We start from the raw sequence: 18,355 nt of genomic DNA on the forward strand, positions 1-18,355 counted from the left end.
GCATTTTCCTAATGACTAATGTGCTTGTTGGCTGTTTGTTTATATTCTTTGAAGAAATGTTTATTGAAGTCCTTTCCCCCATTTTAAAAATCAGGTTGTCTTTTTGTTGTTGAGTTGTAAGAGTTGTTTTTCATTTTTGGGTTTTTTTTTTGACAAGGTTTCACTCTGTTGCCCAGGCTGGAGTGCAGTAGCACAATCTCGGCTCACTGCAATCTCCACCTCCCAAGCTGAAGTGATTCTCCTGTCTCAGCCTCCCAAGTAGCTGGGACTACAGGTGCATGCTACAGTGCCCGGCTTATTTTTTGTATTTTTAGTAGAGACGGGGTTTCACCATGCTGCCCAGGCTGGTCTGGAACTCTTGAGCTCAGGTAATCCCCTGCCTCAGCCTCCCAAAGTGCTGGGATTACAGGCATAAACCACCACACCCAGCCAAGAGTTTTTTATATCTGGTTACTAGACCCTTATCAGATATATGACTTGGAAATATTTTCTGCCAATCTGGGTTGTCTTCTCACTTTCTTGATAGTCCTTTGATGCACAAAGTTTTAAATTTTGACCAACTCAATTGTATCTGTTTTTTCCTTTAGGGTTTTATGCTTCTGATATCCTATTTTGCATGTGGATATCCAGCACTATTTGTTGATAGATTAACCTTTCTCCATTGAGTAGTCTTTTTTTTTTTTTTTTTTTTTTTGAGACAGAGTCTCACTCTATCGCCCAGGCTGTAGTGCAGTGGCGCGATCTCTGCTCACTGCAAGCTCCGCCTCCCGGGTTCACGCCATTCTGCCTCAGCCTCCCAAGTAGCTGGGACTACAGGTGCCTGCCACCATGCCCGGCTAATTTTTTGTGTTTTTAGTAGAGATGGCGTTTCACCGTTTTAGCCAGGATGGTCTCGATCTCCTGACCTTGTGATGTACCCGCCTTGGCCTCCCAAAGTGCTGGGATTACAGGTGTGAGCCACCGCGCCCGCCAAATAGTCTTAATACTCTTGTGGAAAGTCAGTTGACCACAGATGTGTAAGTTTATTTCTGGACTCTCAATTCTGTTCCATACATATATATGTCTATTCTCTACCAGTATCATATATTGTTTTGATTATTTAGCTTTTTGAATGCTCTTTTATTACTCCAAATGTGCTTCTGACTTTTAGTACATTTTAGTATATCATGATCATTATTTCATATTTTCCTTTTTTTTGGTGCAAGTACTTCTGTGTGGATCATTTGCATAATTAGCACACTTGTCATTTAAGGTAATTAAGAAGTGTTTGTTTTATTGCCTTACTGTGCTGTGGTTAGATTTTCCAGGCTCTTATTTTCTGAGTTGTTTTTTACTGTTTTAGAAAGCCTTGTTTGCACTATTTCTTCTGGACCCAGACTCATTCACTACTGAGGCCCACTCCCTTGATGTCAAAGAATACTGGCTGCTGTTTTTAGTTCATCCTCACAGAAACTCAGGCTACACCCATCTGCTTCAGCTCAGTGCTGATACTTCCTGCCAGTTGTGGACTGAACTTCTGATGCAGAAAGCCTGCTAAGAAAACCTCTTCCTTGAACCAGAGCTTTCCAGAAGTCAAGAGTGGCACTGGCCTTATGATCTATGATATGCTTTGTTGTAAATTACAGTCCCTGAGATGTCATACTGATGAGGAGACACATGGGAAAGAACCTGTCTTTTAAACCTCTTTCTGGTGCCAGAACAAGCATTTATAAGCACTGTTTCCATATGTACTGTACCCTCGTCTTTAGAAAGGAAGAGCCATCAGAAATTATGGGTCTTGTTCAGGGTCATCCAGTGATGTCAGAGTGCTGCTAGGAACAGAATTCATCCCCTACTTCCATGGATTCCTTTGTTGTTATCATTACCAAATGCTCCTTCCCTATTGGTCAACAGAAAATATATCTCAGTATTTTTTCCAAGGGAGGTTTTGAATTTCTTACTCCCTTTTGGGAAATCAAGATGATTTTCCTCTTCCCCAGTTGGATCCTGTACCCATTTCATTAAAGTCCGTGCTAGATTTAATTTTTTTTTTATTTTTTGAGATGGAGTCTTGCTCTGTCACTAAGGCTGTAGTGCAGTGGCTCGATCTCAGCTCAGTGCAACCTCTGCCTCCTGGGTTCAAGCGATTCTTGTGCCTCAGCCTCCCAAGTAGCTGGGATTACAGGCATGCACCATACACCTGGCTAATTTTTGTATTTTTGGTAGAGACGAGGTTTTGCCATGTTGGCCAGGCTGGTCTTGAACTCCTGACCTCAGGTGATCCACCCACCTCGGCATACCTAAGTGCCGGGATTACAGGTGTGAGCCAGTGCACCAGGCCTGATTTAATGTTTTATAACAAAACTCTTTAGTCTTTGTGCCTACTGAAAATTGTTATGAACTAAATGAGTTTAAATTTGCACAAGGTAGAATTTTGTTTCAGTGATGAAAGTAGATGGTTTCAGGTTGATTTCATTAACCCACTTTTTTCTGGGTTTTTTTTGTTTTTTTGTTTTTTTTGGAGACAGAGTCTCACTCCTCTGTCACCCAGGCTGGAGTGCAGTGGCATACTCACGCCTCACTGCCGCCTCAACCTCCTGTGCTCAAGCGATTCTCCCACCTCACCCTCCCGAGTAGCTCAAGACTACAGGTGAGTGCCACCATGCCCAGGTAATTTTTTTGTATTTTTTGTAGAGACAGGGTTTTGCCATGTTGTCCAGACTGGTCTCAAACTCCAGGCTCAAGCAATCCACTGGACTTGGCCTCCCAAAGTGCTGGGATTAAAGGCATGAGTGACCACACCTGGCCATTAACCCACATTTAAGATCCCAATTTCCAACTCTCCATTCCCCATTCCCCCAGCCCCTGGAAACCACCATTCTACTCTCTGACTCTATAGTATGAATTTGACTACTCGAGGTATGGCATATAAGTGGGATCATACAGTATTTGTTTTTTGTGACTGGCTAATTTTACTTAGCATAATGTCCTCAAGGTTTATCTATGTTGTAGCACATGTCAGAATATCCTCCCTTTTTATTTGTATTTTTTTTTTTCGAGACATGGTCTCACTCTGTCACCCAGGCTGGAGTGCAGTGGCACAATCTTAGCTCATTGCAACCTCTGCCTCAGCTATCCTCCTGCCTCAGCCTCCCAAGGAGCTAGGACCACAGGTGTGCACCACCATGTCTGGCTTTTTTTTTTTTTTTTTGAGATGGAGTCTCGCTCCGTCACCCAGGCTGGTGTGCAATGGCGCGATTTTGGCTCATTGCAACCTCTGCCTCCCGGGTTCAAGCAATTCTTCTGCCTCAGCCTCCCAAGTAGCTGGGATTACAGGGGTATGCCACCACACCCGGCTAATTTTTTATATTTTTGGTATAGACGGGGTTTCATCATGTTGGCCAGGCTGTTCTCAAACTCCTCACCTAGTGATCCGCCTGCCTCAGCCCCCTAAAGTGCTGGGATTACAGGCCTGAGCCACTGCGCCCAGCCCACGTCCGGCTATTTTTTTGTATTTTTAGTAGAGGTGGGGTCTCGCCATGTTGCCCAGGCTGCTCTTGAACTCCTGAGCTCAAGCAGTCTGGTTACCTCTGCATCCCAAAGTGCTGGGATTACAGGCTTGAGCCACTGCACTCAGCCTTTCTGTCCTTTTTTTTTTTTTTTTTTTTTTTGAGAGGGAGTCTCACTCTGTCGCCCAGGATGGAGTGCAGTGGTGCGATCTCGGCTTACTGCAAGCTCCGCCTCCCGGGGAGGTTCAAGCGATTCTCATGCCTCAGCCTCCCGAGTAGCAGGGACTACAGGTGCCCGCCACCACGCCTGGCTAATTTTTTTTGTATTTTTAGTAGAGACGGGGTTTCACCGTGTTAGCCAGGATGATCTCCATCTCCTGAGCTTGTGATCCGCCCACCTCGGCCTCTCAAAGTGCTGGGATTACAGGCATGAGCCACTGTGCCCGGCCCTTTCCTTCCTTTTAAAGCTAATAATATGTCATTGTATACCATCTTTTGTTTATCCATTCAGCCACTGATGGACTCTTGGGTTGTTTCTACCTTTTGGCTATTGTGAATAATGTTGCTGTGAATATGGGTAGACAAATACCTCTTTGAGACCCTGTTTTCAATTCCTTTGGGTATATACCAGAACTAGAATGGCTGGATCATATGATAATTTGAATTTTAATTTTTTTAGAAACCACCATACCATTTTCCAGTAGTGGTACTATTTTACATTGCTACCAACAGTGCATAAAGGTTCCAGTTTCTCCACATCCTCACCAACTCTTATGTTTTGATAATAGCCATCCTAATGGGTGTGTGGAAGTATAGTGAATATATATTTTAAAGAACCTTGAGTCATAACCCAACTCATATTTTGTGTACAGACCTTTTAAATAATTATAACATATTTGATGTGCATTCAATAAATTTTTATTGAATCCTGGCTACATTCCAGGATTCAAATATGAAATAGGCACAGTCCCTGCCCTCATGAATAACATAGATAAGGAGCCCCTATGAAATAACTTATAGCCATTGTACCCCTATCTAAAGGATCAGGACCATAAGCTCTAGCAACATATCTGAGAGAAGGGGATGGGAGAGAAAACATCCACGGCTTTGGTGTGTTCTGAACTCTTTAGGAATTTTGCATGGGCAAATCTGCTCAGTTTTCTCCCATAACAAATAGGGTGTCCTGTGTGAAACTTGGCTACAGTGGTTATTGACTAAGTTGTTGAGAAAGAGATATATATTAGCTTTCCCTATGGAAATTTAAAAACATGCACAAAAGTAAAGAAAGTAATATAATAAATCACCAAATACCTGTCACCCAGTTTGTGGAATCATCAACACATACCCAGTCTTCTTTCATACCCACCCCCACTCACTCCCTCTTACCACTAGATTATTTTGAAACAAAGTCAGTATATTATTCAAGTTTTCATTTTCTACTTGTTCTTGATGCTGTTTCGCTTAGATACTGGGGTGTGTGCTCTAATTTTGACTTCTTTTAGCAGTCTTATTGTGTACAGTATTCTTTCTCTGAGAGAGAGTTTTGTTTTGTTTTGTTTGTATTGATAGAATCACAGTGTTTTCCAGCCTCAAACTCTCTTGTTTTGTCTCTCCCATTTCAGAGTCCCATGAACCTGCCACACATTTTCACTTTACTCAAGTCAAAGTGACTTGGACCTCCACTCACCAGCTCTTAGTTCATCTCTATAATGTATGAAGTTAGGGACTTTAGCAGTCTTCTTAATTATTCTACATACAGTTTCTAACCTGGTGCATAGTAGGTACTTAATAAATAGTTGTTGATGCCAAGGCAGATGGATCACGAGGTCAGGAGTTCAAGACTAGCCTGGCCAAGATGGTGAAACCCCATCTCTACTAAAAATACAAAAATTAGGCCAGGCGTGGTGGCTCACGCCTGTAATCCCAGCACTCTGGGAGGCCGAGGCGGGTGGATCACGAGGTCAGGAGATCGAGACCATCCCGGCTAACACAGTGAAACCCCGTCTCTACTAAAAAATACAAAAAATTAGCTGGGCGTGGTGGTGGGCGCCTGTGGTCCCAGCTGCTTGGGAGGCTGAGGCAGGAGAATGGCGTGAACCCGGGGGGCAGAGCTTGCAGTGAGCCAAGATTGCGTCCCTGCACTCCAGCCTGGGTGACAGAGCGAGACTCCATCTCAAAAAAAAAAAAAAAAAAAAAAAAAAAAAATTAGCCAGGCGTGGTGGTAGGCCCCTGTAAATCCCAGCTACTCAGGAGGCTGAGGCAGATAATTGCTTGAACCTGGGAGGCGGAGGTTGCAGTGTGCCGAGATCGCACCACTACACCCCAGCCTGGGTGAGAGAGCGAGACTCTGTCTCAAAAAAAAAAAAAAAAGTTGTTGATGACTAAATGGATGAACTCCATTTGGCTTTCCGCTTATCTGAACCTCAGAATCAGCAGTTGTTTTAACAATACACTTGGTTCTCTCTAGATAGGTAGGTAGGTAGGTAGGTAGGTAGGTTGGTTCTCTCTAGATAGGTAGGTAGGTAGGTAGGTAGGTAGGTAGGTAGGTAGGTAGACAGATAGATAGATACAGATACAGATGCAGATATAGATACAGATACAGATGCAGATATAGATATAGATATTTTTTTGAGACAAGGTCTTGCTCTGTCACCCAGGCTGGAGTGCAGTGGTGTGACTTCGGCTCACTGCAACCTCCACCTCCAGGGTTCAAGCGGTTTTTGTGCCTCAGCCTCTGGAGTAGCTGGGTCTACAGGCGCATACCACCATGCTTGGCTAATTTTTGTATTTTTTGTAGAGACAGGGTTTCACTGTGTTGCCCAGGCTGGTCTCAAACTCCTGGCCTCAAGTGATCTGCCCAACTTGGCCTCCCAAAGTGCTGAGATTACAAGTGTGAGCCACCACACCCAGCCGGTTCTCTATAACTTAAATGAGGAGAAAATTACCTGGGCCTTGAGAAACAACTTTTATCCTGGACCTCTTTTGTCTAGCTGAAAAAAAATCTAAATTTTTCTGGCTCCCCCTGCTGGTCGCTCCTGGGCAGTTGCGTACAAGTGCCCTGATAGGATTGGAGCCAGAGCCAAGTTTGGGAAGGGAAAACAAAGCATTGTTGGTAGAGTGCCCTGACCAGTCCAGGCAGGTTTGAGGAGGAGGAAAGCAGCTTGTTGAAAACAGTTCTGGGAAGTGCAGCTTTCTGTGTAAAGGGCAAGGAAGGTGGCCCACTGCCAGCCAAAATCAGGAGAGCAGGGATCGGGGCTACAGCTTCCTGGTCTGCAGCACTGTAGACCATGAGAATCATGACCACACGAGCCCATAAGTGAGCTGGTCATTATGTGAGGATCAGACCCTATCTTGAGAATGGAGATGGGCTCCTTTTCTAAGACAAAGCAGCCTGGGGTCAGACATAGTCACCATGCAGGCATAGTACCTACAGTGTTTGTTTTATTTTGGTAAGAATGGTGGTGAATGTAGATGGGAGCATCCCCAGAGTTCACAGTCCTGCGTTGGCTACATGACCGTACTATCTCCCAGTTCTTAAGACCATTAACAACTCTGTGGAGCTCTGGGTGGAGCTTCTGCCAGGGCCTTCTTTCTCCACCCTCTGTAAAAACAATAAATTCCCCACACCTCTCATACCAGTCAGAATGGCTATTATTAAGAAGTCGAAAAATAACAGATGCTGGTGAGGTTGTAGAGAAAAAAGAACACTTTTACACTGTTGGTGGGAGTGTAAATTAGTTCAACCATTGTGGAAGACAGTGTGGCGATTCCTCAAAGACCTAGAAGCAGAAATACCATTTGACCCAGCAATGCCATTACTGAGTATATACCCAAAAGAATAGAAATCATTCTATTATAAAGATACATGCATACATGTATCTTTCATTTCATTGCAGCACTATTCACAGTAGCAAAGACATGGAACCAACCTAAATTCCCATCAGTGATAGACTTGATAAAGAAAATGTGGTACATATACATCATGGAATACTATGCAGTCATAAAAAGGAATGAGATCATGTCCTTTGCAGGGACATTGATGGAGCTGGAAGCCATTATCCTCAGCAAATTAATGCAAGAACAGAAAAACAAACACTACATGTTCTCACTTATAAGTGGCAACTGAATGATGAGAAAACATGGACACACGGAGGGGAACAACACACACTGGGGCCTGTTGGACGGTGTGGCGGGGGAGGAAGGAGAGCATCAGGAAGAACAGCTAATGGATGCTGGGCTTAATACCTATGTGATGGGATAATCTGTGCAGCAAACCACCATGGCACACATTTTTCTATGTAATCCTGCATATGTACCCCTGAACTTAAAAGTTTGAAAAAAAGAAAAAGAAAAAAGAATTCCTCACACCTACCTACCCTCTAGATCACATTTCTCAGTTGTTTATATTTACTTGTCTTTTCCACAAAACTTCCCAGAAAGTGGACTGTGGCCAAATGAATCTCTCCAGACTCCAGCCAGCTGAGGGCATCAGGAAAAGGGTTAATGATGTCAAGACACCAAGGGCAGATCCCCTCCTCTTCTCTCCAATCCCAAGCCCCAAGCACCAGCATAATTCCACTTAAAGTTGAACATAGAAAATGGGCATTTGTTTTACTTCAGGACAAAGGGGTAAGCACGTGACTTTCCCCAATACACAAGGAAGGGAAATGAATCCAGAAGAGCCCCAGGGCATGAATATTACCATTAGACTTAGGTAAGTATAGCTGTGAAATGGTCATGGTAAAGAAATGTTTGGGGTAGGCACAGCAGCTCATGCCTGTAATCCCAGCATTATGGAAGGCCAAGGCAGGAGGATTGCTTGAGCCCAGGAGTTCAAGACCAGCCTAGGCAACATAGTGAGACCTCATCTCCACAAAAGTTTTTTTTTTTTAATTAGTCAAGTATGGTGGCACATGCCTATAGTCCGAGCTACTTGGGAGGCTGAGGTGGGAAGATCACTTGAGCCTGGGAGATAGAGATGGCAGTGAGCCATGATCACACCACTACACTCCAGCCTGGGCAACAGGGCAAGACCCTGTCTCCAAAAAAAAAAAGTCCAATGCCCATTCATGATAAAACTCTCAGTAAACTTCGTCAGCTTGATAAAGAATACCTACAAAACCTATAGCTAACATACTTAATTGTGAGAAACCAGAAGCTTTCTCACTAAGATCAGGAACAAGGCAACGGTGTGCCCTCTCATCACTTCTTTTCAACATTGTACTGGAAGTCGTAGCTAATGTAATAAGACAAGAAAAGGAAATAGAAGGTATACAGATTGGGGAGGAGGAAATCAAGCTGTCTTTGTTCACAGATGACATGACCATCTCTGTAGAAAATCTGAAAGGTGAATGACGAAGCCTTGGGAGATATTAAAAAAGAAAAAAGAAAGGAGGACAGGAGAGGAAAGGAAAAAGGAAAGGGAAGTGGGGAGGGGAAGGGGAAGGAAGGGAAAGGAAAGATCTGAAAGAATTGACAGAAAAACTCCTGGAACTAATAAGTGATTACATCAGTGTTGCAGGTTATAAGGTCAATATACAAAACTCAATTGTTTACCTATATACCAACAATGAATTAGTGGAATTTGAAATAAAAAACACATTTATATTACCACCCCCCAAAATTTGTATAAACCTAACAAAATATGTACAAGATCTGTATGAAAAAAAACTACAAAACTCTGATGAACAAAATCAAAAAAGAACTAAATGGAGATATATTCCATGGTACATGGATAGGAAGACTCAATATTGTCAAGATGTCCGTTCTTCCCAACTTGATCTATAGATCAAAGCAATCCCAATCAAAATCCCAGAAGTTATTTTGTGGATATCAACAAATTGATTCTAAAGTTTATACAGAGAGGCAAAAGTCCCAGAATAGCTAACATAATATTGAAGGAGAAGAATACAGTTAGAAGACTGACACTACCTGACTTTGAGACTTATAAAGCTACAAGAATGAAGGCAGTGTGATATTTGTGAAAGGATAGACAAATAGATCAATTGAACAGAATGGAGAGGCCAGAAATAGACCCACATAAATATAGTGGAAGGAATAAATATAGTGGAAGGAAGCAAAGGCAATACAATGGAGCAAAGATAATTTTTTCAACAAATGGTGCTGGAACAACTGGACATCCACATGCAAAAAATTAATCTAGACACACACCTTACACTCTGAGAGGATAACAGAAGAAAACCTTGGATATGGTTATTATTTTTTCGGTACAACACTCAAAGTCATGATCCATGAAATAAATAACTGACAATCTAGACTTCATTAAAATTAAAAATTTCTCTTCTGTGAAAGACCATGTCACAAGAATGAGAAGATGATGGCTGGGCACAGTGGCTCATGCCTGTAATCCCAGCACTTTGGGAGGCCGAGGCGGGCGGATCATGAGGTCAGGAAATCGAGACCATCCTGGCTAACATGGTGAAACCCCGTCTCTACTAAAAAAAAAAAAAAAATACAAAAATTAGCCGGCCGTGGTGGCAGGCGCCTGTAGTCCCAGCTACTTGGGAGGCTGAGGCAGGAGAATGGCATGAACCCAGGAGGTGGAGCTGGTAGTGAGCCAAGATCACGCCACTGCACTCCAGCCTAGGTGACAGAGCAAGACTCCGTCTCAAAAAACAAAAAAAAAGAATGAGAAGATGAGCATAAGCATAGACTGGAGAAAATATTTGCAAAAGACACATCTGATAAAGGACTGTTATCCAAAATATGCATAAGCACTCTTAAAACTCAACAGTAGGCCAGGCATAGTGGCTCACGCCTGTAATCCCAGCACTTTGGGAGGCCGAGGTGGGCGGATCACGAGGTCAAGACATAGAGACCATCCTGGCCAACATGGTGAAACCCCATCTCTACTAAAAATACAAAAACTAGCTGGGCGTGGTGGCGCACGCCTGTAGTCCCAGCTACTCAGGAGGCTGAGGCAGGAGAATCACTTGAACCCAGGAGGCAGAGGTTGCAGTGAGCCGAGATCACGCCACCGCACTCCAGCCTGGCAACAGAGTGAGACTCCATCTCTAAATAAATAAACAAACAAACAATAAAATAAAACAATGCATTTTAAAAATGGACCAAAGACCTTAACAGACACCTCACCAAAGAAGATATACAGATGGCATATAAGCATATGAAAAGATGCTGCACATCATATGTTATCAGAGAAATGCAAATTTAAACAACGATTAGATACTACTACGCATTTATCAGAATGGCCAAAATCCAGACAACAAATGCTGACAAGGATGTGGAGCAACAGGAACTTTCATTCATTGCTGGTAGGAATGCAAAATTGATGGTAGAGCCATTTTGGAGAACAGTTTGGCATTTTCTTACAAAACTAAACATACTCTTACCATGTGATTCAGCAATCACAGTCCTTGATATTTTCACAAACGAGTTGAAAACTTAAGTCCACACAACAACCTCCACACACAGGTTTACAGCAGCTTTATTCATAATTGCCAAAACTTGGAAGCAATCAAGATGTCCTTCAGTAGGTAAATAAATGAATATACTGTGGTACATCCAAACAATGAAATATTATTCACTGCCAAAAGGAAATGAGCTATCAGGCCGCATGTGGTGGCCCACGCCTATAATCCCAATACTTTGGGAAGCTGAGGTGGGAGGGTTGCTTGAGCCCCCAGGAGTTTGAGACCAGCCTGGACAACATAGGGAGACCTCATCTCTACCAAAAAAAAAAAAAAGGCCAGGCGCAGTGGCTCACGCCTGTAATCCCAGCACTTTGGGAGGCCAAGGCAGGCGGATCACGAGGTCAGGAGATCGAGACAATCCTGGCTAACACAGTGAAACCCCGTCTCTACTAAAAATTAAAATTTAAAAAAAATTAGCTGGGCATGGTGGCGGGCACCTGTAGTCCCAGCTACTCAGGAGGCTGAGGCAGGAGAATGGTGTGAACCCAGGAGGCAGAGCTTTCAGTGAGCCGAGATCGCGCCACTGCACTCCAGCCTGGGCAACAGAGTGAGACTCTGTCTCAAAAAAAAAAAAATACAAAAGTTAGCCAGGTATGGTTGTGTACCTGTGGTTCCAGCTGTTTAGGAGGTGGAGACGGGAGGATCAGTTGAGCCTGGGAGGTTAAGGCTGCAGTGACGCAGTGAGCTTTGAAGGGAACCTTGAGATGGATTTTTTTTTGAGATGGAGTCTTGCTCTGCTGCCCAGGCTGAGTCCAGTTGTGTGATCTTGGCTAACTACAACCTCCACCTCCTGGGTTCAAGCGATTCTCCTGCCTCAGCCTACTGAGTAGCTGGGATTACAGGTGCGCGCTATCATGCCCAGCTAGTTGTTGTTTTTTTTTTTTGTATTTTTAGTAGAGACGGGGTTTCACCATGTTGGCCAGGCTGGTCTCAACTCCTGACCTCAAGTGATCCACCCGCCTCAGCCTCCTAAAGTGCTGGGATTACAGGCGTGAGCCACTGTACCCAGCCGAGATGGACATTTTTAAATGAATATTTTTATGTGTAAACATTTTAAATGAATCTTAAATACAAGTTGGAGACTGTTCTAATTCCTGAAAGCAGCTGAGTCTATGGCAGCCATCATGAAGCTACCCACTGGAAAAGAGGAACTTGACATGGTGTTACTGAGGATGGCTAGTGAAAAATCACTAAAAATGCTTACATTTATGTAGGATGAGACACCCCAATAAACCTGTTGCAACTGCATTTCCTTCCAGTCTTTTTTCTGTGCATCTTTTTATTTGATTGATTGATTGATTGAGACGGGGTCTCCCTCTGTTACCCAGGCTGGAATGCAGTGGCACAATCTCGGCTCGCTGCAACCTCCACCTCCCAGGCTCCTGAGTAGCTGGGACTACAGGTGCACACCACCATGCCAGGCTAATTTTTGTATTTTTGTAGAGATGGGGTTTTGCTATGTTGCCCAGGCTGGTCTCGAACTCCTGGACTCAAGTGATCCGCCCACCTTGGCCTCCCAAAGTGCTGGGATTACAGGTGTGAACCACCGCACCTGGCCTTTCATGCATCTTTTTAAACATTGTTCAGGTCTTACCACCTAGGCAATTTTGTTCTTTTAAAACCTGCTGTTTTCTCATAACCACTTTTTATTTATTTATTGAGGCAAGATCTCACTCTGTCACCCAGGCTGTAGTGTAGTGGCATGATCACAGCTCACTGCAGCTTTAACCTCCTGGGCTTAAGCAAGCCTCCCACCTCAGCCTTCCAAGTAGCTGGAGCTACAGGTGCATGCCACCACACCTGGCTAATTTTTTGTTTATTTTTTGTAGAGATGAGGTCTCACTATGTTGCCCAGGCTGAGCCTCATTTCTTACCTATGAAGTGGAGGTGACTCTACCGTTCATGGTCATGAGGATTAGAAGTGTGCTCAATAAATGGTAGTTGTTAATATTATAATGAGAAGATAAAGATTGCTATCTAAAAAGCTGGCTGCAGTATTCCTCTTAGGAAATTGTCTTTTTTCAGGAAGTACCTTGATAATCTGTTTGGACATGAAAGGTGAATCCCTGTTCCTCCTTATCCCCACTCAACATAGTTCATAATTAGAAAAAGAAAGATCTCGACTGGGCACAGTGGCCTACACCTGTAATCCCAGCACTTTGGGAGGCCAAGGTGAGCAGATCACTTGAGCTCAGGAGTTCAAGACCAGCCTAGGCAACATGGCGAAAGCCTGTCTCTACCAAAAATGAAAGAAATTAGAAATTAGCCAGGTGTGACGGTGCACACCTGTGGTCGTCCCAGCTATTTGGGGGGCTGAGGTAGGAGGATCACTTGAGCCCAGGACATTGAGGCTACAGTGACGAGATCACACCACACAACTCCAGCCTGGGTAACAGAGACCCTGTCTCAAAAAAAAAAAAAAAAAAAAAAAAAAGGAAAAAGAAAAAATCTAAGTACCCTGCAAAATACAGTGAGAATTGTGTGTCTCTGGGGAGGGGATGGGGATAAGCCCAGGATGAAGGAATTGAGGGGGCCAAGGAAGTAGGGCAGGTGGCTGGGGAGATTGAGAATGAGCAGCCACCTGAGGGCAGCTGAGGGTACTGAGGAACAGCCTCACCAGGGAGATGTTCCCTGTGGCAGGTATGAAGGGACTGGACTGTCAGTGCGTTTTATGTGCTGGCTATGACTTAGTCTCTGTTGTCCCCAGATCAGGGTGAACATCAGAGCACCTACTAATTTTGAAAAAAAATGAAGGAAAAGCCCTAGGTTCCATGTCTGGGCTGATGCCAGTGGAGAGAGGGACCATTTAAACATTTTTCTTTTTTTTTTTAGAAACAGGGACTTGGTATGTTGCCCAGGCTGGACTGGGCTTAAGCCATCCTCCTGCCTTAGCCTCCTGAGTAGTTGGGACTACAGTCATGTGCTACTGCACCTTGCTTGAGAAGGGACCTTTTTTTTTTTTTTTGAGACGGAGTCTCACTCTTTCGCCCAGGATGGAGTGCAATGGCACAATCCCGGCTCACTGTAACCTCCGCCTCCCATGTTCAAGTGATTTCCCTACCTCAGCCTCCCAAGTAGCTGGGATTACAGGTGTGTGCTACCACACCTGGCTAATTTTGTATTTTTAGTAGAGACAGGGTTTCACCATGTTTGGAGATGTTGGAGGAGATGCCTCCCACCCTTTATGGAATGGGGCCAAAGCCATTCTAACTTCAGTATTAATGAGAAGGATGATCCCATACAGCAGGAGGTGTGGAGGACAGATGCTCAGGCTGACATTAAACAACAGTCTGAGGAAATGTGAAACGGGCAGGGAATATGGCTTCCATAGGCATGGCCTACTTGGGGTTCTCAGGTGCCTCTTGTTTGTTTACACAGTTGAAAGCATTTTAAAATATTCTCAGGACCTGCAGTGGGGTGAGCCCTGGGAAGAGGCCCCATGTAATGAGGATGTCCACCTCTCCTGCATTCCCACCCAATGCTCTGGCTTGGCCTTTCCTCCTGAGCTCTGGCCCTGGGCTTGCAAGAGGGTTGTGAGGTATGGGGCTGTGTTATTGGGAAAGGCAGCCTCGAGTGAGGGAAGGTAACATCATTTTATCCTGTGTTCATCCTGGTGTCCAGCCTCAGTATGCTTCCCACCAAACTGGCCTCCATGTTAGAACATGGTCTATCCTGCCCCTGGGGCTCTTCACAGTCCGATCGCTGGCCAGCATTTTCCAGCAGCTTCTACAGTCTGAAAGGGCCCTTTGTCTCCCTTGGTGACATGAAGAGGTTTGTCACTTCAAATGTCAGCTGTTATTTGGACTTGAAGGGCAAGTTTGCCCATGTCCGCCTGTGAGCACCCTGCCCCCCTCCCTACATGTCCCAGTCCTAGTGTGCTCCAGGGTCCTACTCTAATGCCACCTGGCCAGCATCTTAGACCAGGACAGCATCTCATCTTTCTCCACAGCACCAGAGCATGTATTTTCCATCACTTCCCATGCCTCATTCTCTTTTGTGTTATAGACACTTATTTATGTGTATGTCCCATGTCCTGTGCTACTTTATGCTAAAGCTCCTTGAGGACAGGAATTAAGTCTCTCTTAGCACACTCAGAATATCTGTTGAATGAATTAGTGGCTGCCAAGTGCCAGGAACTATTATTCTAGGCAATGGGAATACAGAGATGAATTATCTTTTCCTGATCCCCATTAGCAAAGAAATCTGGTCTCATGTGGGGAGATAGATCCCTAAAAAGATGATGCAAAAGTGGAAATATGTGCAAAACAGGGAGGTGGCACAAAGTATCACATCCATCATGATGGAGTCCTGGGCTCCCTGGTCAGACAGTTCTGAATTCAAGTCCTGGCTCTGCCGCTTCACAGCTATGTGACATTGGCAGTTGCTTCTCTGGGACTCCATGAGAACAAAATAATACCTACAGCATAGGGTTGTTGATGTATGTAAGACCCCTGTCATGGTGTTTAGCACATGGTAGTGATGTAATACACATAAGCTGTCTTGTGGAGGGGGAAGGAAAAGCTTTGTAGGCAAGGGGCAATCTGAACTGAGCTTCTGAAAAAGAGTTCCTTAGATAGACAAGAGATAAGTATTTTAGAGGCAGAGGAAACTTCACAAATAAACAATAGTTTACCATCATCCAAAGAAAAGCTTTGAAAAATGAAACACAAGCCCCACAGCTCATGGAGTTTGTGCTGCTTAACATGGACTCCAAAACATTCAGCAGCTTCAGGGCACAGATTTTGACTTGGAAGGAGGGAGGGAGATGTTAATAATCTCAAAGTCCCTCTTCATTGCTGCCACAGGCTCTGACCTCTGCCTGGTATGGACTGGCCATGGGGTAGGGTGCCAGATTTTGGAGGGCAGAAGACTTTCCTGAAGGAAAAATAAGTTTTTTTTTTGTATGCCCATTCACAGTGATACAAAGAAGTTTTATTTCAGAGGCTCCTACCTCTGCACTGCCCTGTCCTTAAAGGAAACTTGTTTTGTTAGGATGGATTTGTCTCTTAGATAAATATTTGGTATTTCCTTTCACAGCAGTTTAGCAAGAGATGCAAATCCAGACATTAATCATTCTGCCCTCCTCCTACCTTCCCCTAGTGAAAATCATTTCACACCATCTACCAGTCATCCTCCACTCTTGGAGAGGTGCGGAGTAGGGTAGGCAGCCTTGGGAGAGAGACTGAGAGGTAGAGTTTGTAAGGAGTAGAATTCTGGAGACACTGCTGCCAGGTGCTAAGCAGCCAGGCACAATTATGTAAACTGGAGGGAATCCCGCCAGCCTTCCTCCTCCAATGGACAGGAGGGATTTGTGAGACACTAGTGATACTTCTGGGTAAGTTTTAGGTACCTTTAGAGTGAGTGCTGATCATTGTCACTCAAGGTAAGAGAGGGCATGGCTGTGGAATTTCCTCCTTCAAGAGGCACTTGTGAGCTGGGCACCATGGCTCACGCCTGTAATCCCAGCACTTTGGGAGGCCAAGGCGGGAGGATCACTTGAGGCCAGGAGTTTGAGACCAGCCTGACCAATATGGTGAAACCCTGTCTCTACAAAAAATACAAAAAAATAATTAGCCAGGTGTGGTGGCATGTGCCTGTAATCCCAGCTACTTGAGAGGCTGAGGCAGGAGAATCGCTTGAACCCAGGAGGTGGAGATGAGCCCAGATAGCACCACTGCAGCCTAGGTGACAGAGTGAGACTCTGTCTAAAAAAAAAAACCAAAAAACAAAAAACCAGAAACTATCACTGGGAGCTTAGGAGTAAAGTCTGAAGACAAGGCAGACCTCAGTTTGAATCCTGACTCTTCCACTTACTATGTGACCCAGGGGAGTTCCTCCATCCCTCTGAGCCTGTTTCCTGCAAGAGGGGGATGATAATAGAATAATGAAACCAACCTTATAGGTTGTGCAGGGGATTAGCTCATGATGATGGTTTCTTTTGGTCTCCACAAAAGATCTGATCAGGAAACAGGCTCAGAGATTTAGGGATTTCCCCAAGGTTGGCAGAGAGCAGATGATGGAGCCGAATAGCCAAAGCTCAGGTGGTTCTTCCTTTTTTTTTTTTTTTTTTTTTTTTTTTTAGCGTTAGGGCCTCACTCTGTTACCCAGGCTTGAATGCAGTGGCGTGATCATAGCTCACTGTGACCTTGAACACCTGGGCTCAAGCGGTCCTCTTGCCTTAGCCTCCTGAGTAGCTAGGACTACGAGCGGGCACCACCATGTGCAGCTGTTTTTCATTTTTTGTAGAGATGGAGTCTTCCTATGTGGCCCAGGCTGGTCTCAAACCCCTGGCCTCAAGTGATCCTCCCGCCTTGGCCTCCCAAAGCTCAGGCTGCCAAGGGAGCAGTGCTTTGGAAGATACAACAGCCTGCTTGCTCTGTTGTTCCCCTCCTGCCATGTGACAGATACTCCTCTCTAATACCTGTGGTCCCTACCTGTCCATGGACATGCTCACAGGTCTCCAGGGAGCAGAACTAAAATGCATTCAGGAGCTCGGGCTGGCCCAGTCAAGTCCTTGGTTCAAGGCCAGGTTCTCTAACACTCAGTGGGTGTGACCAGATTCTGTGGTGGTCACAAAGCTACGTGTCCACAGGGCCTCCACATTCTAGGGTCACCCTTTCCTTTGATACTCACATCTAATGGCCTAAGCCTCTATTCCACACAGTCTACAAAGCCCAGCAGCTTACCAAGGATTTTGTGTAAATGGCTTAGAATTGTTTTTTAAAAAATTCAGCTGAGAGTCTTTACCTTTACACCAGAACAATGTAATTCTAGGCAGGGTGCAGTGGCTCACGCCTGTAATCCCAGCACTTTGGGAGGCTGAGGCAGGCAGATCACCTGAGGTCAGGAGTTCGAGACCAGCCTGGCCAATGTGGTGAAACCCCGTCTCTACTAAAAATACAAAAATTAGCCAGGCATTATGGTGCATGCCTTTAATCCCAGTTACTCCAGTTACTCAGGAGGCTGAGGCAGGAGAATTGCTTGGACCTGGGAGGCGGAGGTTGCAGTGAGCCGAGATCACACCACTGCACTCCAGCCTGGGCAACAAGAGCAAAACTCCGTCTCAAAAAAACAAAAAATAATGTAATTCTGATACCAATGTGGGTCTAAAAATTTTTGTGCTGTTTGTTCCTCTAGGTCTGTTTTTCTCTCCTTTACCATTGTTTTGTTTTCTTCTTGCTTGGAGGTTAAATGCTGTCTCTATACTTTTAGGGGTTTCCCTCTTCCCTGAGATTTCTCAAGATGCCCAGGGTGCCTTAAGTCTGCCTGTCCCTTCTTGTTCCTCATTCTTATTCCTATTAATTCTCCATCGTGCTTACTTCTTGCCTCCTGTTTGTTGTTCTTTCCCTCTTTTCTTCATACATTCACCATTAACGGTGCACCAACCTTTTACTTAACATCAGGTAGATAACATGG

The sequence above is a fragment of the Gorilla gorilla genome, chromosome 23, assembly GCF_029281585.2.
Source record: "Gorilla gorilla gorilla isolate KB3781 chromosome 23, NHGRI_mGorGor1-v2.1_pri, whole genome shotgun sequence".
Taxonomy (NCBI): Eukaryota; Metazoa; Chordata; class Mammalia; order Primates; family Hominidae; genus Gorilla; species Gorilla gorilla.